This window comes from Mytilus galloprovincialis, chromosome 10 (assembly GCF_965363235.1).
Source record: "Mytilus galloprovincialis chromosome 10, xbMytGall1.hap1.1, whole genome shotgun sequence".
In the NCBI taxonomy this organism is placed as follows: domain Eukaryota; kingdom Metazoa; phylum Mollusca; class Bivalvia; order Mytilida; family Mytilidae; genus Mytilus; species Mytilus galloprovincialis.
The window spans coordinates 62,301,688-62,326,868 of NC_134847.1; the positions used below are offsets into that span (position 1 = coordinate 62,301,688).

The 25,181-nt window shown below is 31.3% G+C and overlaps 1 protein-coding gene across 2 annotated transcripts in view; it reads right to left on the minus strand.

Moving 5' to 3' along the window:
* The window catches only part of LOC143048069 (suppressor of lurcher protein 1-like), a 330,279-nt gene that overhangs the window by 136,158 nt on the left and 168,940 nt on the right, over positions 1 to 25,181 (minus strand). For both annotated transcript variants that reach the window (XM_076221514.1, XM_076221512.1), the window contains 2 exons: positions 23,928 to 23,968; positions 21,319 to 21,372 (listed from right to left, as the gene is read on the minus strand). The gene's annotated coding sequence lies outside the window, so the exon portion shown is untranslated. The remainder of the gene's footprint in view (positions 1 to 21,318; positions 21,373 to 23,927; positions 23,969 to 25,181) is intronic.

The window sequence follows — 25,181 nt, forward strand, 5'->3', positions numbered from 1 at the left end:
AAATTGTGTTTTGGTGATGGTGATGTGTTTGTACATCCTACTTTACTAAACAGTCTTACTGCTTACAATTATCTCTATTTATAATATAATTGGCCCAGTAGTTTCAGTGGAAAATGTTAATAAAAATTTACAAATTTTATGAAAATTGTTAAAAATTGACTATATAGGACAATAACTCCTTAGTGGGTCAATTGACCATTTCAGTCATGTTTGACTTATTTGTAAATTTTACTTTGCTGAACATTATTGCTGTTTACAGTTTATCTCTATCTATAATAATATTCAAGATAATAACCAAAAACATCAAAATTTCCTTAAAATTACTGATTCAGGGGCAGCAACCCAACAACGGGTTGTCCCATTCACTTGAAAATTTCAGGACAGATAGATCTCTACCTGATAAACAATTTTACCCCATGTCAGATTTGCTCTAAATTAATGCTTTGTTTTTTGAGTTATAAGCCAAAAACTGCATTTTACCCCCTATGTTCTTTTTTTAGCCATGGCGGCCATCTTGGTTGGTTGGCCAGGTCAATGGACACATTTTTTAAATTAGATACCCCAATGATGATTGTGGCCAAGTTTGGTTTAATTTGGCCCAGTAGTTTCAGAGGAGAAGATTTTTGCAAAAGTTAACGATGAAGGACGACGACGTAAGCAAAGTGATGGGAAAAGCTCACTTGGCCCTTCTGGCCAGGTGAGCTAAAAACCAATTTAATAAAGACACTGAATTTAACCAATTGGGAAACAATATAAAGAGAAAACTTAAAGCGTCCTCAGATAGGCATATAACATGCAACACCAATTTAAGACTTTTTAACTTTAAAGCTTTAGACATTAAAATTTGATGTAAAAGCTTCATTATATGAAAAATCTGACAAGGCTGTCCAATGACAACCACTTACATTAAGTAGATTAAATTTGATTAACCTAATTACCGAAGATCCAAGGAACATGACAGATAACTAACACCAAACAACATAGATTTCCAATATGATCAATTACAAAGTAACCCGTCAAACACAGCCTGTCATGCAAGATCGTACACTGTGTCAATGTTCGTATTGATCACAAGGCATTGACCACTTTCTGGTCTACAGATTGCAAATGAAGTACTTCGAACTTATCTTGAATATTGCTTACAAGAGAACCTATGATATAAGAGCACTAGCTAGCTTGCATTTGCTAAAACATATTCAAAAGACCAACATCTATGCCAGTTATTAACATAGACTTTTAAGGAGTGCCCAAGAAATAGACTCAGCATTGATATACTGGTTGCTGATATCCTTGGAAATACACATGATTGTACATATGATTCCCATTGTTAAGATAAAAAAAATCTGAATATATGAATAAGATGCCATGAACATATTTTTTAAACAGAAAGACTTGATGCTATGAACATTATTCTGAACACATGGACATGATTATATGAACATTTCCTGAATGTGTGGACAAGATGCTATGAACTTTATTCTGAACATCATGATGGACAAGATGCTATGAACTTTATTCTGAACATATGGACAAGATGATATGAGCATTAATCTGAACACATATACATTAGATGCTGAGAACATTTTATGAAAATATAAACTAATAAATGCTATGAATAATATTTTGAACATATAAACAAAATGCTATGAACATCATGCTGAACATATGAAGAATATATGCTATGAACATTTTAATGAACATATGGACAAGATGCTAACTTATCCATATTTAAGACAGATGTTCAGAGCATATATCTTACACATATATGTATAAGATGCAATATACATTTTTCTGTCAACTGTTAAGAACATGTGCAACTAGATATCATTGAGATGGGAGCCATCTCTGTGGGCCCCGCTGTGAATGATGTGCATTAAAAAATTGTATCTTTACCATAGGACATGGGTTTGTCAACTGAAATCAAAGTTTTTGACCTTGACCTGTGACCTATGAAGTTGTAAATAAATTATGACACACCCTTTGGTGTTGGTTTATAAACATGTCAAGTATAAACTTTGAAATGATAAAGGTTCTCAAGATATAGAGCGGACACGATCTTTACCATAGGACATGGGGTTGTCAACTGAAACCAAAGTTTTTGACCTTGAACTATGCCCTAGGCAGTCGTTCATAAATTATGACACACCCTCTGGTGTTGGTTCATATACATGTCAAGTATAAACTTTGAAATCATAACGGTTCTCAAGATATAGAGCGGACACGGTCTTCACCACAGGACACAGGGTTGTCAACTGAAACTTAAGTTTTTGACCTTGACCTTTGACCTAGGAAGTTGTACATACATCATGACACACCCTCTGGTGTTGGTTGAAATGGATGTCAAGTATAAACTTTGAAATCATAACGGTTCTCAAGATATAGAGCGGACACAAAAGTGTTACGGACGGACAGACGGACGGACAGACGGACGGACGGACAGACTGATCACTATAGGGCGACTCGCCTTAGGCGGGGCCCTAATAAAAATTTTATTTGATGCATATTAGTTTCATGCATATAAAAAAATCATGCATATTTAGAAATTTGACAAATTTTCATGATTTGTTTGGTTTTTTTTGTAGCTCAAAGTACCTGATATTAAGTCACACAAAATATTATTATTAAACAATACATAAAATTTTAAGACATTGAAAATGCTACATTTTTTATCCCGTCCACTGTTGATACACTTGTGCTGCAATGATGTCCCATGATGCAACTGTAATGAATATCACATCCATCTTGTCATATTTCATATCTGTTGTGATAGATTAATTACGTAAACCGAGAATTCATCTGAGATTTGTGAAATTGATGATAATTCTGAGCAGACATGACATCCATTAACAACACAATTTTAATAAATTCTTAATATAAATCTGAATTTAACTGAAAATATTGGATTTCACAATTACGATTATTTATGACATAAGAGTGTGAGGTTTCAGACTGAGAAAGAACAACGCTGTCAAAATGATACTATCCTCTGGCACTTTCCCTGAACTATTGTATCACTGCTACAGTACAATAGGATTACAAGATTCGTTACTTGCTCTTAGAGAAGTCCCGTAGGATTTAAATGCAATACAAATCAGTAAAACAATATGTCATTGGTAAATGTTGAAAAGTACAGGACTGAAGTTTGATGTACAAAAGTATCATAGCTGTCCAGACTTTTAACAGGACTAATTGTGGCGTGTTATTGATGTTTGTCAGGTTAATTCATCACATTGAACATGATCTTGTGAAAACTGTCATAGACCCAGATTGTGTATCTTCCTTAATTGATACACTAGAGAGAAAAAAAGTGGAAAATTTCCTCATAAATCTCTATTTCCTTGTATAAGCAGTTCTTTCTAAGTAAATTAAATCAGTTCTCTAAAAAAGGGAATAATTCTGTACTTTACTTTACTCAAAGCTATTCAAAAATCCAAACAGGGAAAAGCTTAAACAATGGGGAGTGGGGTCTGGGATAGGCATATCATAATATTATCGTTCTAAGGAGTACATAAGAAAATAACAATTCCAGATTTTAATTTTGTTTGGCCAATTGATCAATAACTGGCCAATAAACAGACTAACAATAAACTAGTAAGAACATTGTACAGAGAACTTGAAGAAAAGTCTCGTCTTTAATTTGTTATTTCCAAGAAGCCTTTAGGAATTAAAGTGACAGTCAGTAAAAAAAGTCAATTTCAAAATGCAGCGAGATTAGAATATTGTTGAACATTGTTCAATGCAGTATTTGTGCTTCAAGCAGAAACTCGTCATGTTTTTCTAATTTTTCTGATTAGTTTTATAATGATAAGGTGTCCTTTTTATTTTAATGTGATGTCTATAGTAAGATTGCAATTATAGGATAAGACTATCGTCTCTGATGACCAATTATTAATAATAATTCATTTAGTTTCAATACACGTTTTTGTAATTATTGATGCATTTAATCCATGTTAAAGAATTTGCAGTGGAGGGTTCAATGTGTGGGTGGAGGTAGGTTGTACATGTGTAGGGTGTCTTATGCCCTATTTGGTGTATGCCTTTTTTTTAAGGCTAAATCTTTTTTTTAATCAAAGAACAGTGCTCAATGATCACTCTTTGAACTAATTTAATATTTCCAAAGGGCATAACTAATTAAAAAATAGTCAATCGTCCTCCATTTTAGAACTTGTCCAAGATATTACTGATAGTAACTCATAGTATAAGTTTATAACAATCTGGCAAGAATTGCACCTCTGAGAGCGCTAATGAGGCCATTTTCCATAAATTTAATATTTCCAAGGGACATAACTCTTTTAAAAAGTCAATCAACCACCATTTTATAACCTGTCCCAAATATTGCTGATAGTAACCTATAGTATAAGTTTATTAAAATCTGACAAGAATTGTACCTAACAAGGTCATTTTCCATAAATTTAATTTTCCGAAGGAGAATAACTCTTTTAAAAAAGGTGGATTATCCGAGATATTGCTGATATTAAACTATGGTATCAGTTTTAAAAAAAAATGGCAAAAACTGTTACCATGAAGGGGCTTAAGAGGCTGTTTAATAAATTTTTAAAAAATTTAATATTCCAAGGAACATAACTCTTTAAAAAAAAGTCAATCAGCTACCATATTATAGAACTTTTCCGAGGTATTGCTGATATTAACATATTTTATTTCATATCGGTTAAGAATAAGCTTCTCCTATTGGATAAAAAGAGGCCACATGACATTTATTATTCTTTAGTAATACATTCAATCGGTCATCAACAGAACAAAACCGGTCGTTAACAAACTTTTGACATGATAATGACCGTTGGGGCGTGGTTTCTCTGTTAATGACCGGTGGGGTGTGGCGTCTCTGTTTAGGGAGATGTCCCTTTTATTAAACATTTTCCTGTTTTCAATATCATATTTAAGTTGTTGAATTGTTTGCTTTATGTTTTCGTTAATTATAAAATTATAGAGAACTTAATTAAGTATTTATATACTGAAAAATAGCACTAAAAGAATAGCAGTATTACTACGACTGGTATTCACTCTTGTCATAGAAATCGTATAACTACTTGAGTTTGCTTAAGGCATTTTGAATTTATGAGAATTTACCAAAACATGGTTTCTCAATAAAATAAACATAATAATTTTTGAAAAACTGGTCATTATCGTGATACAGGGACTGCCCGTAGGACAGTGGTATTAACTGGGACAGCGATAATGACCCTGCCTCCGGCTCAGTCATTATCACTATCTTAGTCAATACCACTATTCTATGGGCAATCCATACATCACTATAATGACTAGTTGAACTATTATATAAGTATAATTTTGATAAAATTCTGGCTGGAATTGTACCCTTGAGAGGGCTTACAAGACCGGACACTCACTGAGGGACAGACACATGGACAGACAGGTGGACACACGCACATGATGGCACAGATGGACGGACAGACGCCAAGTATTTCCATGTCCCCCGTAATGTGCAACCCATCATGACAATAAAATCAGAAAAGAAGTACATTTTGGATCTGAGGAAATAATTCTTTTTCACTCCAGAAAAGCCATTTTATGAATTGCTTGGCAATATTTATTACTCCCCAATACAATTGTTCATAATAAAAATATAAATGAAAAGTTATGTTGAAGTGTAAAAAGCCTCTAGTACCACCTTGGGAATAACTGTCTGTAGACTGGTAACTGTAATATGACTATGTAATACATATATATAATGTTCACTTTCATCATGACACATTAGCCAAGTTGCAGGCAACACACATCTTAGGTATGGACAAAAGTCAGGGCAGATCCAAGCTTATGATCACCTTTGTTATTATAAACAAATATTGACTTTCACTATACCAGGTATTGCCTTCTGGTATGGAGTCCAGATTAAGTGTAAGGGAGGTCAAATTTTAAAACAGACGCTTTTTCTGAAACAATAGTATAACACCACAACATAGAAAAACACACGATAAATATCAATTGGAAAGCTTAACTCAATCAAAAAAAACGTAAATTAACACACTATGAACGAATAAATTTGATCTGAGATACCTGATAGATGACCATTTTGGTCATATAACTCTTTAGCTTTATCGGTTCATATGCATCTTTTGCTTTCAAATCTACGGCTTTGAGTGTTACTCAGTTGTGAAGGTAAATTCTGAAAAATCTTCGAACGCATGAAATTTATATGAAATGTTTTGTTCAATGGAATCATCATCAATTTATTTGATTTAATAACTCTGTGCGATAACTTCCCTTTGAATCTTATACCAAATTCAAGCAACCAATTGATGAACAGGAAACATTATTGAGACAGGAAACATATGCATCTACTAGACTTTAAAAAAAAAAAAATTTTAAATGCGATTTTAATCATTATTAATATTTTAATTGGTAAAATGCATTAGTTAGCAGCGTTTTCCTATACAGTATTTTCAGGTCACCAAGATGTCCTTTAGCAGTAGGAAAAATCTGACATAATATGCATGAACACTTCAGACTTCAAGAATCCATACAACTTCCTTATCAAATAATTTGTCTCTATAACAAGAATTGTAAAAAGATATCTTAACAAGATAAAAAGAAAGTAAAAATCTTACTCTTAACAAGATTAAAACCTAATTTTAAATTGAAAATAAATGACAAAACCTCAATCCTGAGGAAGAAATCAGCACCGGCATTCTCCTATTACGAAAGAAACCATAATAACAAAAAGAACTTCTCCATCATTACCCACGGTAATCTAATCGACACAAGGCTAATCAGAAATCAATGGACAAACATTGCCAAGTATTTATCTCATTATATCCTGTTTAGGAAAAGTAACCATTTTTATGCTGATTATCAGTCTATTATTAGAGACAATAAAGAGAATTTTTACAGAATATCTGAGTGGAACATCAACTAATAGTACATACCAGTAGTTGGTAATCTTCAGCCGTGCATTTGTACCACAATAGTCAATAGAATGCTGAATTCAGTCAGTATAAGTTTAATGTATCATTGAGATAAAGCTATTTGCAGTCAAATTGAACTCTTCTTCAGCTTTGCTCAGTAAACATGCAATCGAACCATATAATAAGTTATGGTGATATAAAAAGAGAACATAAATATTATGATATGCCTCTAAAAAAAATAAGCATGGCAGTATAAAATAAATTCAGTCTATAATACAATGTTAATCTGTCAAATTACTTATCAAAGTGAATATTTTACTGTCAAAAGAAACCAGGCAATGATTTGAAAGATTAGTAAAATTCAAATCTTCGCACCCATCTTCTAAAGTGCAAATATTACTGCTAAAGGAAACCAAAGATTTTAAAAGATAGGTAAAATTAGAAACTGTAAATGAGAAGCATGTCTTCAATCTAATCCTAATGTCGCTAATAACTTTGAACAGCAATAAAATCCTAGCGACTTCCAATTTCAATTCCTAAAACAAGAGTGATATGATCAAGACAACCTTTAACATTCTAAACACATAATACTAAAGATCATCAGATCAAATATATAAAAGTTCAAAAGTTTCACGTTAGAGAGTTACATAAATCTGATAACAACTTAAAAGACCGTGGAAATGAATGTGAAAGTCAATATATAGTTATACAACATATACAGATTGTTATTCAGATCATTTCTTTGTGAAAAGATAGGGAGAAATGAAGTGACGGAAATGTCAAACAAAGCTCAAATTCCAATTATTACATTCTATTAATAGTGATTAAAAAAGATAAGAAGGTCATTGTGATCTAGGTTTTCTTAGAAGGTTACCTCAGGCAGTACCAATATAATTCATTTATCAAATCAAAAGGCTTCATTATTATTCTAGTAGCACTTCCAATGTTAAGTTTAGGAGTTACTTCCCTTTCCTATATAGAATTTTTTTTTTTTTTATTCAACTTATGCAGTTAAAGATTTCAATTAAGGCTTACAAATGCACTTCTTTACGTAAAAATAGCTCCCAAACCAACAACCTTAATTAATATGTTATCTCATCCTTCAGATTATGTGTGGACCAAAATTTAAATTCTCCACAAAAACATAAAACAAAGAGTTTTTATATCCCAGTACATTGTATATTATAATTTTGGTCTTCTCGTGTGATGTTCTGGTGGAAACTACTATACAGCCATGATATAAAATTACTTGTGATGTTGTTTGTTTTAATACTTTTTGATATGAGATCTGTTTCAGCTCAGATTGGCAATAATTTTTTTTTCTATCTGATTTTAGAATGAGGAAGTGTTTGATGATTGAATGGTATCCGAAAAAAATGCTGTGTTGCAATTGATAATGAAATTAACAATGTGTTGCATCCTGAAAATGTAAGTCTCAACAATTTGTTGAAACACTTTTGATGATTTTATTGCAAAATGACAATAGAGGAGTAATAACTTCATTTGAAAGTATTAAATGTGTTATATACCATTCCATTTCAAGCATTGATATTTTATTATGATGTACATACGTCTTATAGTCATTAAATATTTATCATTTTAAACATATATATGTCTAAAATGTTCTACTATATCATTTTATGAGAAGTAACAATTATTGATTCAATTTTATTGAATATTTGTGGTCTTTGGGGATACCAGAAGAAATAGAATAATTGAAAAACAATGATTTGACATTCACTTTATTTCAAGGGATTCAAACTTGCTAACAAATGTATATATAAAATTAAATCAGGAAAATAACAATTACTTTTCCCCCTTTTCTATAAGACAATTGAAAGTTTTCATTATCTTCCAATTATTTTTGTTATAATCAATGTGAGGTAATTGCTTATGTTCACAGTTGTTCAGTGGACAAAATACAATCATTAGATTTTCTTTCTGTTTCAATTCAAGTAAAATTGGTACAATTCCCGTTGACAGCTCACAAGAAGATAAAAATATTTTACAGATCATGCACAGATATAGAACACTACATTTGCCTACATAGTCTTCCTTGAGTTTACATCCTTCATTTCAAGTCTCAACAGTTAAGTTTCAAGGTTGATATACTATATATACTAATATCTAAATTTTTGTTTTAGTTCTAAATATGCATGAAATAACTGCCTTGAATAGTAAGTAAGCAATAATCAATCAATAAGCAGTGTATGTTGGCATCTAAATATTTTTTATCTCTGAGATGTTGGGTTACAATCTTAGACATTGATGTAATACCCATTACAATTTTTTTTTAATTTTCTCAAAATCATTAGAGAAACTGATGCTACTTTGTACAATACATTAGTTCTCCACATTTAAAATTGTAATGTTTAACACTTGGCAAGCCCCAGGTTTTGCAATAAAAGGATAAGTATAACATTTAACATCAAAGTACTTATACCTCAGTTGTTTCAAAAAAAAATCTATAACTATATTGCCTGTACCTTTCAGTTAATGGTTCCTTGTATAATAATTATATATTCCATAATATTCCATAAGCAGTTAAGTCTGCATCATACTTTGGTTTATCGTTATACATCAATACCTATAAAATCTAACAGAATCCCAAGAGAAGCCTGTTTTAACACAAAGTGTCCAATACAATAAGACAGAAAATAGTTATTAAATTAAGTAAATATCATCGTTTTCTTGGCATTCTACATTATCCAATAGCATAATCTGTCAATTTTTATCTCTATTTTCAACACTAAACAGTTTTTAGAATTTTGTTCATGTTTATTGGTAAAACTTAACCTTTTCATATATTGCAACAAGAATGTCTATAGTACATAAATGCCCCATTTGACTTATCATTTTTATGTTCAAATGACCATGAAATTGGGGTCAAAACTCCAATTTGGCATTAAAATTAGAAAGATCATATCATAGGGAACATTGTACTAAGATTCAAGTTGATTGGACTTCAACTTGATAAAATATGAACTTGACCAAAAACTTTAACCTGAAGTGGGTCAGACCGACGAACAGACAGACAAACAAATGAACAAAAGAATGGACACACAGACGGAAAAACACGATTTTGTTCACCTCTACAAAAATATTATTAAATGATTAAAAAATCATTTCATAGAATAAAGATATGACCATCTTCTAATAACTTTTAACATTTTTTTTTTAGGTTATCATGACAGTGTAATTGTTGAAACTAGCTATAAAACACAAGTGAAAAATCAAGTAAGCTTCAACTAACTCTTTATTAACATCAAACCTAATATTCAAAGTTAACTTCCAGTCAAAGCAATGGACGTTTTGAAGGCAACGCATTTTGGTTTTATTTGCAAAGTGTCTTTAGAAAGATATTTGGTCAATAACCAATTCTTATGATGTTAGTTATCTTCCCTTGAATTTTGGTACTACATTTGTAGTAGACTGATATTGTACAGTAGAGTTTTGATGACCTGTTTCTATTCCTCTGTACTACTTTTTATTTAGAATTCTTTGCTGTATTGAACCTATAATCATTCCAATAAAGACATACACTGATTGTAACACCACAATACTTTAGGTACATATCCTGAGTTAATATATTCATAGTCATGTTTACATCTGACCTCTTGCTTACATAATAAACATCTTGTCTTGATGTCTATTCATTCATATTGGAGTAAAGTAGGTCACCCTATCCAAAATTGAAAGTAAAGAATCACTTGTCCTTTGTTCTTAGCTGTCCTTCATATGATTTTTAATGTGGACCTACTCAGTTGCAGAACTTAAGTTTTTTAAGACCTGACACTATCAATTGTTCTTTGTTCTAGCTGTCCTAAATATGACTTTTAAGTGGAGTTATTCAGTCTCGGAACTTTGGTTTCATTTAGACGTGACAATATCAGATTTATTTTCATCTTTAATTAAAATGGTCAGAAACCATCCTATACAAAATAAAAAGGTCTGATGGCAATAGAAAGGGATCTCTTAATCAACGTACAATTAATTTACCTATATACAATCAATAGTGTATCTTTGAGGGATTGAGAAATGTAACATTTATTTGCAGATTTTACCAAGACTCAAGGGTACATGTACTAATGAACTATACAACCTACTTCCAATGACAAGAATATATAAAAAAATACTATTACATAACTAGATGCTCTTTATAGACCTGAATAGATTTAAGAAGATGTGGTATGAGTGCCAATGAGACAATTCTGGGTCCTAGTCACAATTTGTAAAAGTAAACCATTAAAGGTCAAAGTTAGGTCTTCAACACAGAGCCTTGGCTCACAGCCCAGCAAGCTATAAAGGCACAAAAATGACAAGTGTGAAACCTTTCAAACAGGAAAACCAACAGTCTAATCTATATAAAAAACAAGAAACTTGTGAACCACATCAACAAAGGACAACCACTGAACATCATGTTCCTGACTTACAGGGCAGGTGCAAACAAATGCAGCGAGTTTAAATGTTTTAATAGGTACCAACCTTCATCCTTACCTGAAACACTAGTGTAACATCATAACATAGACACTTTTTTCATCTTCATCCATGGCCACTATTGTTCATTGTAGACTAGAATTTAAAGCAAAAAAGAGGATGGCATTGGTATGATTGTCAATGAGAAAACTATTCACAAGAGACCAAATAACCCAGAAATTAACAACTGTATAATAGGTCACCGTACAAACTTCAACAATGAGCCCATACCGCATAGTCAGCTAAAAAAGTCCCAAAATGACAAATGTAAAACAATTCAAACGAGAAAATTAACAGCCTAATTAATTAATGTACTACACAATAACCACTGAATTACAGGCTCCTGACTTGGGACAGACACATACATACAGAATGTAGCAGTCACGACTATAATCACTATTTTGTTGATATTGTATTGCTGATATTTTTTTTTCTGTATTTATTTTAGGTCAGACAAAAAAATAAGATGATACATAGAGATTATATAAATTGTAGTTAAAGTGATCCATAGAAATCGTCATGTCAAAAAGGAAAAAAGATGAAAATTAAAATTAAAAAAATCAAGGTCAGACATTTTAAATATTTCTATAATGAGGAGGAAATAAAAGACAACCTGCAACCAAAGTTTGCTTTTTTGTACTTGTTTTTTTTTTTAATTGTTGAACCTAACATGAATTAAATATAACTTAACTGATGAAAGTTTTGACTTTGTGGTATAACCCAATTGTCTCTTATTACTATATCAACTGCTAAATTAACCTATAACAGAGTAGCCTGCGTCACTATTTATAATTGTTTTTGTAAAAAATTAAAAAAAATGGTCAGTTGTCCAGACAAGATTCATGTCAAATGTCACTGACAATTTTTGCTGAAGAGAATTTTTCCTTAATTGCTGTTATTACACCAAAAACATCTGCCAAAAAACTATTTACCAGTAAAAATAGTCTTGACTTACTCAGAAATATTTGAGTAATGTCCATAGAAGATAGCAGATACATGGCAGCATCAGAAATTTATCTGGTGATGAGAAAATCCATTGGAAAATTGTCTATTAAAGGAAGTCATATGGTTTTGATGGGTGACCAAATGAGGCCATTAATTTACTCAGCTATAGTCTGTGTATCACAGAATGTTCTACTGACTAATAATGGTTCAGAATTTTAACTATCAGAGTTTGTATTTCATGTGATGCATCTTATGTGGATCATGATTAGAAAAATATTCTTTGTACAAAGCAATGAAGAAAAAAAGGTGGCCATTTAATTTCTATAACCAACAGCCAAATGCTACTGGTTTTCATTTATTAATTGTATTTTTTTTTGGAGAACAAAGTGTTGAAATCAGATCTTGTGTAGGCTCTGTTAGATTTATTTAAACCTTTTCAGACACAGGATGATTAAGAGTATGATAAAGAAAAAGATGGAAGAATAAGAAGGTGTATAATGGTTACATTTATAAGAACGAAAGAAATCCAATCAGTTTCAAACTATGCTTGGATGATTGATTGTCTGTGTTAAACACCACTTTCAGCAACATATATTGCTATATCCTGGGATATGATTGGTGGAGGTAGCATAGGCGTGCTAGGAGAGCCACAAAAATTCAATAGGAAGACAGACAATCCTAGTCAATCAGGATCCTATAGGGTCAAACACACCTGCCACATGCAGGGTTCAAACTCACAACCTCAGTGTTTGAACAATGTATTAAAGGGTTAATATTTTTATCTTTTTCACACAACTAGCATAGATTTTTGGGGTTTTAAATATCTGTGTTTCAATGAAATAGCAAGGTTCTGCAAAGGTCAATTCCACCATTTTACTTTCGTAGTCCATGAAGTTCAAGTTCTGACAAAATTTCAAAATTTAATAGGATTACATGTATATAGGAATACAATCTAAATATAAAAATACAAAATAGAATGTCAATCTTTTCTCATGCACATTTCAGTAAAAAGCGTCAATTTGTACAGCACCTTAATCATTGCCTTAATCTGTTAATGATGGCTAAAATGTAGGTTGGTTATATCTTTTTAAGTAAAGCAATATTGCTTCTGGTGTTTCAAATAAAATTAATGTCACATGCAAATTTTTCGTTCCAATTTCCCTAATCTTTTTAAATTGTCATTATCGTTGTCTACTTAACGTAAAATGAATATACTGTTATTAGCTTTTTCATTGCTTCGGTGGTATAAAACCATTACTTTCTAAAACTCTGCCATTTCAGACTGACATCACACCAATAAGTGACATGTAACACATTAATTAGCTGGAAAAATCCCACAGAAAATCTCACACCAACTTGTTCATTACTTTCAGGGAATTGATAGACTAAAAGTCATGTGTTCAATTCAATATAGTTCATATGATTAAGACAAATGCTTCTTTAGCAAAAACATGACATTGGACTTAAAGTTTAAATTTAATTGCATCATATTTTCCATGGCTTTTCCTTCTATCCTATTGCACTTAAAATTAATAACAAACATGCATGCCAATGGCCAGTCACATATTTGTTTGTCATTTCACCATATATTTATGTGTCAGTCCACCACATACCATATATCAGTCTGCCACATATTTGTGTATCAATCAACACATATTTGTGTGTCAGTCAGACACATATTTGTGTGTCAGTCCACCACATATCTGTGTGTCAGTCTGCCACATATTTGTGTGTTAGTTTGACACATATTCATTTGTCATTTTCCCATATATTCATGTGTCAGTCTGCCACATATTTGTGTGTAAGTCTGCCAAAAAATTATTTGTGTGTCAGTCCACCACATATTTGTGTGTCAGTCCACCACATATTTGTGTGTCAGACCACCATATATTTGTGTGTCAGTCTGTAGATAGATATAAGAAGATGTGGTATGAGTGCCAATGAGACTGTCCATCCAAATAATATTTTTTAAAAGTAAACCATTATTTGTGTGTTAAATATAAAGCCACATATTTGTGTGTTAGTTTGCCACATATTCATTTGTCATTTCGCCATATTCTCATGTGCAAGTCTGTCACATATTTGTGTGTCAGTCTGCCACATACTTGTGTGTCAGTCAGACACATATTTGTGTCAGTCCACCACATATTTGTGTGTCAGTTTGCCACATATTTGTGTGTCAGTTTGCCACATACTTGTGTGTCAGTCGGACACATATTTGTGTGTCAGTCCACCACATATTTGTGTGTCAGTCCACCACATATTTGTGTGTCAGCTCAAACCTTGTCATTTGTTAATTTGTTGTATGTTTTTTTTTTTATTTGGAGATTTTTGAATTCATGGCTGATCATTGATAATTTCTGCTAAAGACTGTTTAGACACATGCTTACTGTTGATTACTGTATGACAACCTCTACATGATCTTTTGGTTAAATATTGTCTCTGGGTTGCTGTCTCATTTGAGGAAAACCATTGTGTCTTTTCATTCAGAGATTAAAGTTGATTTCATTGGTATCCAATTTAAAAATGGTTGCTCAATAATAATTTACTAAGATTTTGCATCTACAACTTTACAGGGCTATTCCTCACATCTCTGTATGTTTCTTAATTATATACCTTTGGTGAATGCTTGTGAATAAATGTTTTTCATTGCAAATTGTATTTGTATTTTGAAATCATAAAATTTCCTTGAAATATTATCTATGGGATTGACTTCATTCCTTGATTCTAAGAATTCAATTTGTCAGAAAACCATGTACATGGTTGTATTGAAATCACTTAAGTCCTCATTAAAATGGTCATTTTTCATTCATTAAATTATTTTTTTGTAAAGTAGGAAACCAACCAAGTGCCTTCCAACAAGCATTTTATAAAGATTTAACGCTTTTTTAAATTGGACAGACTTCTTAATTGGATCGTGTCTCTGTTTTATCATGATGAATAGCAATTCTACATGCAACTTATACTGTCAGACTAAGGGTTTCAGAGTAGAGGATTTGGCTTTTATTATCAGGTTTATGAACCAAAAAATTTATCAAAATGACACAAAACACAGATGAAAGTGTAAACCCATTCTAATTTTCTAGCGAAAAAGGATATAAAGTATAAATCACTAAATGTATCACTGGATTAGAATTCATACCACTAGAACAAATTCTGTCCGACAACATTTTTTAAAATGAAAAATTATGCTTGACACTGATGTGGAGGCTGATGTAAAATAGATTCCCATGTGGTTTGTCAGAATAAATCCGTTTAAAAATTCTAATCCAACTTGGAATAGTAATTCAAGCCTACATAAATGGCTTTTACTCATCAATTTTAATACTATTATCAAATTTTTCCTGCGTCATATTTTTAAATCATAATTGTATTTGCAAAAATGCAAGTTTATCATTGCAGTCAATTTATTTTTATAAAAGTTTTCAATTTGGTAACCAAATTGAGTTAGAACGTGTCAATGTAAAAGAAAAGCATAAATAAAGACACGGAGAAGATCCATTACGAAGATTTGCAGCTGTAAATATCTGTACTCAGGTTTTGATTGGGTGGTACTAATTCACACTAAATCTGTATTAAGGTATATCAGCTTTGTAAATCTTTATCAAATTATTTACAGCATGCATAATTTAAGTTAAAGTATCACTCCTTCGTCATAAATAGCTTTTAAACATGTATATATAGGTCCTTTTATACTCAGATTAGGCCAAAATAGAAAGTAGTTGTAATTTCTTATCAACCATAAGTAAAAAATTAGTAAACTAAGTTAACTAACCAAGAAAGTAAAATAACTAAGAATCACTAATCTGAAAAAAAAATATGCGGTTTTGTTCTTTATTGCAATTTAAGTTAAGAATGCTTATTTTTACATCTTTTGTTACATTTGCAAGAAAATATTACTTGCATCTTTACCATGCTAATTTAAGAGGGGCCTGATGGGTTATTTTCGTTGTTAGTGATCGGCACATTTTCGCTATAGCATGATCCGTTTTTCTACAGATTTTTTTTTTTAAATTTTCGTTATCCGTGATCATGGAAATTTATTTTCTGTGAATTGTGATTGACAAAAAATCAACTCGTGAATCGTGATGAGACCCCCCCCCCCCCCCCCCCCCCCTCATCACCACTACCACCACCATCAGGCCCCTCATTTAAAGAGAGCAAAAAACAACAGAAGGTCACTAATGGGTCTTCAACACTGAGAAAAATGTGCACCCAAAGGCTTGCTTCAGCTGGCCCCTAAGGAGCCTGTTGTTGAAAGGTTATTGTTTGTTGATGTGGTAGAAAAGTGTTTCTCGTTTCTATTTTTTATATAGATAAGACTGTTGGTTTTCATGTCTGAACGGTTTTACACTAGTAATTTTTAGGACCCTTAATAGCTTGCTGTTTTAGTGTGATCAAATCTGAAAGCTGTGTTGAAGACCATACATTGACCTATAATTGTTTCCTGTTACACATCATGACTTGGATGGAGAATTGTATCATGTTATTCATCTTATTTAAGGCCAACATAGAATTCCTTTGAATTTTAAATCAAAATTGATTTTTAGATTTTTAACTGTAATCCACTAGGATATGGGAATCAAGGAGAAATTTTTTGTAAAAAATGTTTTTGCTGATTTCGTTTGACACAAATTTTTCCATAAATTTTGAGGATATGTGTGCTTACTCTATGCATTTAAGTGCAGGAATAATATTTAAGACCTATGTTTATCATATGTAGTCTGAAACTCACAAACTGAATAATATGTGACTGATATTTCTGACGTTTGTTATTTATGTGTATGTTAACGCTATACAACTTGTAAACTGTATATTTATGCATATTATACTGATAAACTGTATAATGTTTAAAGTAAATAAAGAATAGAACTTGATAATATTACATAACACATACATATGAAGCAACTAAAAAATTAATTTTCAATAGCCTCAACATCATCCTTATGCATTTCTTATTAAGATAGTATTTAGCAATTTAGCATATTAACTTTCAAAATTGGCTTTCTGCACTTTCAAAAAATAATTAATGTTGTGATCTTTTATTAAATCAACAAAAAATTACTTAACTCTAATTTCTTCCATTTTCTTGCAACAAACTGCCATGTGATTCTAACAAAACTCTGAGAGATTATCAAAACAAAATAATATTATGTCATCTGTTTCTAATCAACTTTTGTCAACTTGATCTAATCGAAGAAACTCCAACATTTGAATGATAAAGTTAATTCCAATATAAATTAGAGGCCCAAAGGTGTCTGATTAGAATGATCAATAAAGGAATAGGATTTGCAAAAAAATTCTTTGGTGTACAATTCTGAACCAGAGATATTTCAGAAACATTTGTATGATGAAATGAGTGTTGATTGAAGACAATAATTTTACTAATTGGATAGGAATCCATAAGTTGTGGAGTATTGTAAATCTGAGAGCCAAAGGACCATGCGCAATGTTCAATTAGCTCCTATGTATAACTCTTGATTCAAGAGAGGCCTGATGGGTTAATTTCATTTGTGATTGGCGCATTTTCGCTATCTTGATCCGTTTTTCTACAGATTTAATTTTTTTATTTTTTATTTTTGTGATTCATGATCATGGAAATTTATTTTCTGTGAATCGTAATTGACAAAAAAATCAACTTATGAATGAGACCCCCCAATCAGGCCCCTCATTCAACAAAATAAAATGTTTGACAGAAATATATTTGGTGTACAATAGTTCTGAGACACTATAGAGATTTCAGCAACAAGCAGTTGGCAAAAGCAAGCTTAACAAATTACAATAGAGATACATGTACAAGCCATAATTTGAACCCATTGGAATTTATATGCAAGGCACTATATATATACATATTGGTGTGACATCAGTTGGAGATGAGTGTGCATGTGTTCAGCATGATCAGTTATTGAAAAGAATGTCAACTTTACTACTTTTAACCTTTGTTTCCATAGTTTAAGCCAGCAGCTGAGTGATATCTTGTATTTTCAATTTTAATGGGATGGATGCCTTCAAAATAACCACCTAACTTTCAATTATTTTGATAAAGGACATCATCTATAAACGGGAACATGAAATTAAAGCTATCATATTTTATTTCTTCCTGAGAAGCTCCAGTATGAAGTTTGCCTCATCAGAAAAAAGAAACAATTAAGTCAGAAAAAGGGGAGTATACATGGTTCCCACATTTATGCTGATTATTGTTGAAAAACACATCTTCCAAATGTAACAATTTTAAATATGTTGCCAAATTCAAGCATCTTGATGGTTTCAGTCTCTGATTATTTTTGTGTTTCTTTAGGTTTAGCTAGTGTTTTTACAAAGTCAGGTTTTTCTCTTCTAAAACAAATTTTGTAGAGACACATCAAATAATCTTCATTTACTAATAAAATATTACTTTAATACTATTTTTAAAGGTTTTTTTTAATGGAAGTTTTTGTTAAAATGTGGGTTTCCTATTTCTAGTTTTAGAACTCATAAATAGTGAAATCTCTTCATAATTTTAACTTAATTCTTTCTATGATTAGTGATATCCAAATACAGAACTTTCAGAGTAACTCTGTCTAAAATAGATTTTAACTCATCTATAGAGTGGCAGGTAAAGAACTCATTATATCTACTGTTCTAATCAAAGTCAAGAGGCATATCAGAATCTTCTATCCTTAGACAGATCACAAATGCAACATGAATGACAGCCCTATTACTGTAAATCCTTTCATAATTTATATTTGATATATCATCATGGCCATGAAACCTCCAACAAAACGACCTTAGAAGTTATAAATTGAAGCTACAACTTAATCTAAATGCAATTTCATTTCAAGAATGAAAAGTATTTACTTCTCATTGCAACAAATGTAGGAAAATCACACAATGGGAGTATACAACCGAGATATGATTCAGTATATGATCTCTTGAATTATTATTTTTTGTCTGAAAACAATGGCCATATCTCAGATATGATACCCTCTGATTGACAATACAATCACCAATAGATACTTTTTATGGTTAGACTTGTAATACCGCAATTATCTGTAGTCACGGAAACTTATAGACAAAGACATACCGAGGGAACACACTCACTGTAGATCACTTTTATATAAAATTATAGAATCAATGCTATCAATAATATCAAAGAAAAAGTCAAATCAAAGTGTTTATGTAGTATACAATTTCACATTCTGTTAAAATATACATGACTGCGATTATTTTTCAGACTATTTTTCAGATGGATGTTATTTACATGCAACCATTATAAATTTAGCAGAAATAAATTTCTAACAAGAATATTCAGAAATTGTTATCATCTCTAAAATCTTGAATAAGTCTCACTTTAAATTAATACAGTTCTATGTAACTAAATATTTTAGAAAGTTTAAAAATCAAACTGCTTGAAAATTTACACATCTGCTGATCAGATCAAACTTAAACTGCTTTCTATCATTATAGCATCTTCAAATAAACATTCAAACAAAAATTAAATTTTCGAATGGTCTCTTAAAATTCCTTTAATCAGGATAACGACTTGTTGTTTCTACTTACAAAATACAAAGTTACAAACTCATGCATAAACAATTAAAATATTGACAGTTATTAGATGTTAAAGACTATAAGTTGTGCATTATTTGTTCAATTTTTTTAAGGTAGATTGGGTGTCGTCAGACTGTCATCTTGGATTGTAAAATAGCAGAAAACTATCAATTTAGAACTTTGATGAACATGCATATTTTGAGAAAGGAATATAATTCATTTGAAAAAACTTTCAACTCAATGATTTGATTGATTGATTGTTTGTTGCTCAACGTCCAGTGGCAAATATTTCATGTATATTCAGGACGATTCATGGGAACACTTTGTGATTTATCTTTTTTTGTAACTGATTTTACAAATACAAGTATATCATTTAGTTTGATTTCTATCATACAATAAATAAAATTGAGTTTTTCTTACAATCTTACAAATTGGCACATCCTGCAGATTGGAAAAGCAATGTGACCCACACTTTTTATCATATTTTGAAAAAAGCATGATATATACTTCATTTTGGTAAATTATTAAAAACATCTTTTTCTTTTAATCTGAACTCCATCTATCTACCTTAACCTTTGGTTTACTGTCTCATTGGTATCATGTCTTGCCATTAAAATATAAATAGGTTTATCAATTTTTTTGACAGTAAACAATTCTTTCAAAATTGTTTTAAAATTTAAAAAAGATATTATATGCTGTAAAACTAAATTGGTATTAAAGAAAAACAAAGGTATATAGATAGTTATTTTACTGAACTAATTTGGATTTTGATAAATCATCGTTTTAACAAGCTTCAAGAAACTGTTTTGGCATTACCTACTTTTTATTTGAGCTTTTTTTTAATAGGGACCTCTTTTATCAGTATTTTTTTCCCCTCTATTACTCAACCTTTATAAACTAGTCTTGTGAAAGAGAACTAGCTATAAACTATACAAGATGATCCCCTCTATTACTCAACCTTTATAAACTACTCTTGTGAAAGAGAACTAGCTATAAACTATACAAGATGATGTTGTAAATGTTTTATGTTCTCAAATGAAACATTTGTAATTACTGTATTTAACCAACTTCTTTTTCAAAAGAAATTATGAATTGATATATTACAGCCTGTATATATGTTTTATCCTTAGCTTTCGTAGAAATTATTTCTGCCTTAAATTGGTTTTAAATAGGTACATGGGATTATAAATCAATGGTTTCTTATATTCAATACATATTTACTTTGTTTGTAATTACTGTTGTGGAATTCAAAATTACAATATTCATCCTTACATACAGAGTAATTATACTGTCAATTTTAAGGCTTGTTACATGCTAAAATCAATAATCTATATTGCATTCCAATCAAATTCATCAGTTAAAATTTCATAACTTTTTTTCAATTCTGTAATAAAATGTCATAAAGACATGCAATATTTCAAATTTATCTCATTTTTACAAAACAAAATAACACTGAAAAAATTATAAAAGGTTAACAAAATTAACTGACCTTATATTTCTTTTTTTTTCTTCTTCTTTTCTGCTAGAATCCTAACGCCATTATCTGTAAAAATTATATAAGGTTAAAAAATCGTTCAAGGATGAAGAAATCTTAATCACTTTTAAAAACAATCCTCTCACAGTAAATCAGCTCTCGTTCACATCACTGCATTCCAATGTAGTAAAAATGAGACTTGATTGTACTGACGATATCAAACGATACGATTCTATTGTTCGTCAATAATTGATAAAGATTGCTAACGCTGATAAAAAGACATTACACGACCTAATCTAAGCCAATGCAAACTTTCATCGTCAATCAACGTTCCAAGTATTTTGTTATTTCCTTTCTAACCAATATGCAACTAAACGTTTCCAAATAAAGAAATTAACTCCTTCAAATGCATGACACTATTCCAGTGGCCACCGGGAGAAAAATGAAGAAAATTGAATCCCAAGTTGAATGACACTAAACAAGACAGTATAGTGAAATCTAGTAGATTACCAAATTTGATTTTATACTAGGGAACAGATAAACGTGAATAAAAACGACATCAATGGGGAATAACGATAAGGTTAGAATGTCATCAAGATGAGAAAATGTCCATAAGAGATATAAAAACATGTCTATAATTGACAAATAAGCATTGATTGGTTAGACTTAACAATAACCAACCCGACTTTTTTAACAATTTCTTTAATGAAAAGTCTCATGTATATCATTGCTAACTTAATAAAACAGATATTCTTTCAAGTTTTATAATGAAGGCATTGCCATTAGGTGTATTTTCCTACTGGGAACTCCTAGCTTACATCAACTAATACAATTAGATCACAAATTGGTCAAATAAGTATAAAACAGCTGCGACTCCGAGCATCAAATATGTATTTCAGACAGACAAACAAACCTGGGAAAAGAGGCAAATGAGAAGATGAAATGAAAATTTGTATTGAAATTTCATCAATCTTTCATCAAATGTATACTTAGTATGATTTTGTTGTTGTATGGCTGTCACAATAACGAATATCCTACATCTCCTTTTATTCACATTAATTGTATACCTCACATCTCCTTTTATTCACATTAATTGTATACCTCACATCTCCTTTTATTCATATTAATTGTATACCTCACATCTCCTTTTATTCATATTAATTGAACAGTTTGACAAGAGGTGACATTCTGAAATGTCTTGCCTGCATGATTATAAATAAATAATTCTATTTTGAAATAAGGGTCTTTAACTACATGTTTTATAAGAGAACTCAGAGGCGGATTTAGGGGGGGGCCCAGGGGGCCCGCCCCCCCCCCCTTTTTGGGAAAAATTTTGGTTGCTTATATAGGGAATCACATAAGCATGACTGGAGCGGGCCCCCTCTTAGGTCAGTCAGTGGGCCCCCACTTATGAAAATTTCTGGATCCGCCACTGGAACTTAACACTGATCAACCAACAAAGAACAAAACTCTGACAAGGAGAGAAAACAAACCTTAAAGTAGTTTTTTCAAGTTAAATATACTTATATAATGTTTAAACCTGCTGCATTTGTGTGCACCATGCAGTCCTAAGTCAGGAATCTGATGTTCAGTAGTTGTTGTTTGTTGATGTGATTCATAGGCGTTTCTCATTCCTTATTTATTAAATAGAGTGGACCATTGGTTTTTGTTTTTTGAATGGTTTTACACTAGTCATTTTTGGGGCCCTTAATAGCTTGCCGGGCATGGTGAGCCAAGCCTCAATGTTGAAGACCGTACTTTGACCTATAACGGTTTACTTCTATAAATTTGACTTTGATGGAGAGTTGTCTCATTGGCACTCATACCACATCTTCTTATATCTATCATAGTACATATAGTTGCAAAACTTTCCCATCAAGAAACTTAATGATCAATAAGTAAGTTATCGAACACTGAAAATGAGATCAACGACACCTTCTTTTTTTTTTCTTTTTTTTTGGATATCAGAAGTATTAATTTGAAAGACCACAATTGGATCAACAAATATGATTCTTATATGTTGGGAAATTGGTGGGCTCAAATTAGGTTAAAACAAGAGTAACTGCAAGCTACTGCCCACTTATGATACCTCCGCCGCAAGTGGATAATGTTAATAGTGTAAAAATATGTGAAGTGTTCGGTAAACAGGAAGATGTCAAGTGATGAATCTAAAAACACATTACAAGATATAGCTGACATATATAAACTCTGAAACCAAATTTCAGAAATCCTTGTATTGTAGTTCCTGAGAAAAATGTGACGAAAATGTTGAACTTGGTCATCATGTGTAAAATGATACAAGTGTTCGGTAAACAGGAAGTTGTCGAGTGATGAATCTGAAAACGCATCACAGGGTATAGCATTGGAAAATTGCGACGAATAATATTCATGGGACGGACGGACTGACGGATGGACTGACAAATGGATGGAAGGACAGACAGAGGTAAAACAGTATACCTCCTTTTTTTAAAGCGGGGGTATAATTATACAATATGAAATACTTTGTTATTTTATCAAGTTTGTTTTTTTCTCCAAAAGATTCTAGAGAAAGCTATTTTGTTGCGGTGATAGCACAAGAAATACTCTTCAGATAAGTTACAAACATGTGATAAAGATAATCTTACCTCATAAAGTTCTGTATCTTTACTGTTACTCACTTCACAGACTGTAAACAATAACAATCAACTAACAAAAATAATTATTCACACCCAATATTACGGATATTATAGAAGACTGAATTTCACTGGAAAATTGTTTGAGCTCTGGGTAAAATTAAAATGTAAGCATACTCAAAATTAAATCTAGAAAATAGTATGAAATAATGGCAGTGTTGCAGAAAATGTAAAAGAACAGTTAAATACAAGAAAAAATGTGTTAAAATGTCCCCTATTACCACAAACCAAATGTGAACCTTGATATAAGTTGTGCAAGCATTATATCAAAGTCATAGAGTTCAAAATGTTGAGAGTATATTGGCTTCTCTATATGACTCAACTTCACAATATACCAGTCCATTATAGGTTTGGTAAAGATAGATATAAAGACAAATTAATATAAACCAAAGTCAGTCACTCAAGCTAATAATATAGGTCATGATAACCCAAGTTTTCTGTTCGTGTTGTATTGTGTAAATGGATTTTGATAGTGGAATATCTTTGAAACTCTGACATACTAAGTAAAATTTCAAAGCATCCTTCTTCATTGAAAATTTTTTTTATCAAGTGTCAAATGTAAGTCATAGTGACCAAATTGTTACAGAAATGATTTATTACAACTGCTGGGAATAACATAATATAAAGCATAATCATTTAGGGACATATGGACAAACAGGTGAAGATTTTCTATACTGTTCTCACATTCATACTTGGACATCAGGATGCAAAAAACATATTTATAGATACAAAGAGGTGTTGTATGAGTGCCACTTTATGAGAGAACTCTCCATCCATTGTCACAATTTTTAAAAAGTAAACCATTTTAAGTCAAAGTATGCATTCACAGAGCCTTAGTCTATATTTCACTTGTTAACACATTTTAATAATTCTCTTTCCTCATCCTGGAAATGACAGCCTTGCTTGATATATTAGACTTCAAAAGGTGAGCACTACATTGAACTGATAATTGGCTCTTCTTGACTGTCAGAACACAGATGTGGAGAATAAAGGTATTAAATAAAATTGGTCTTTCATGTAAGTGCTTGACCTTGTGGTTATAAAATGACTTTTGAACATCTGATTTTTACCATAAAAATTACATTGGTTTTGATATTTTAAAATATCTTTTAAATGAGACCCCAAAATCCAATACTATTCCCATTTTTTACAACACAACCATAACATTTTTGGAAACAAGTTCTTCAAGCCCCAAGATTTGATATT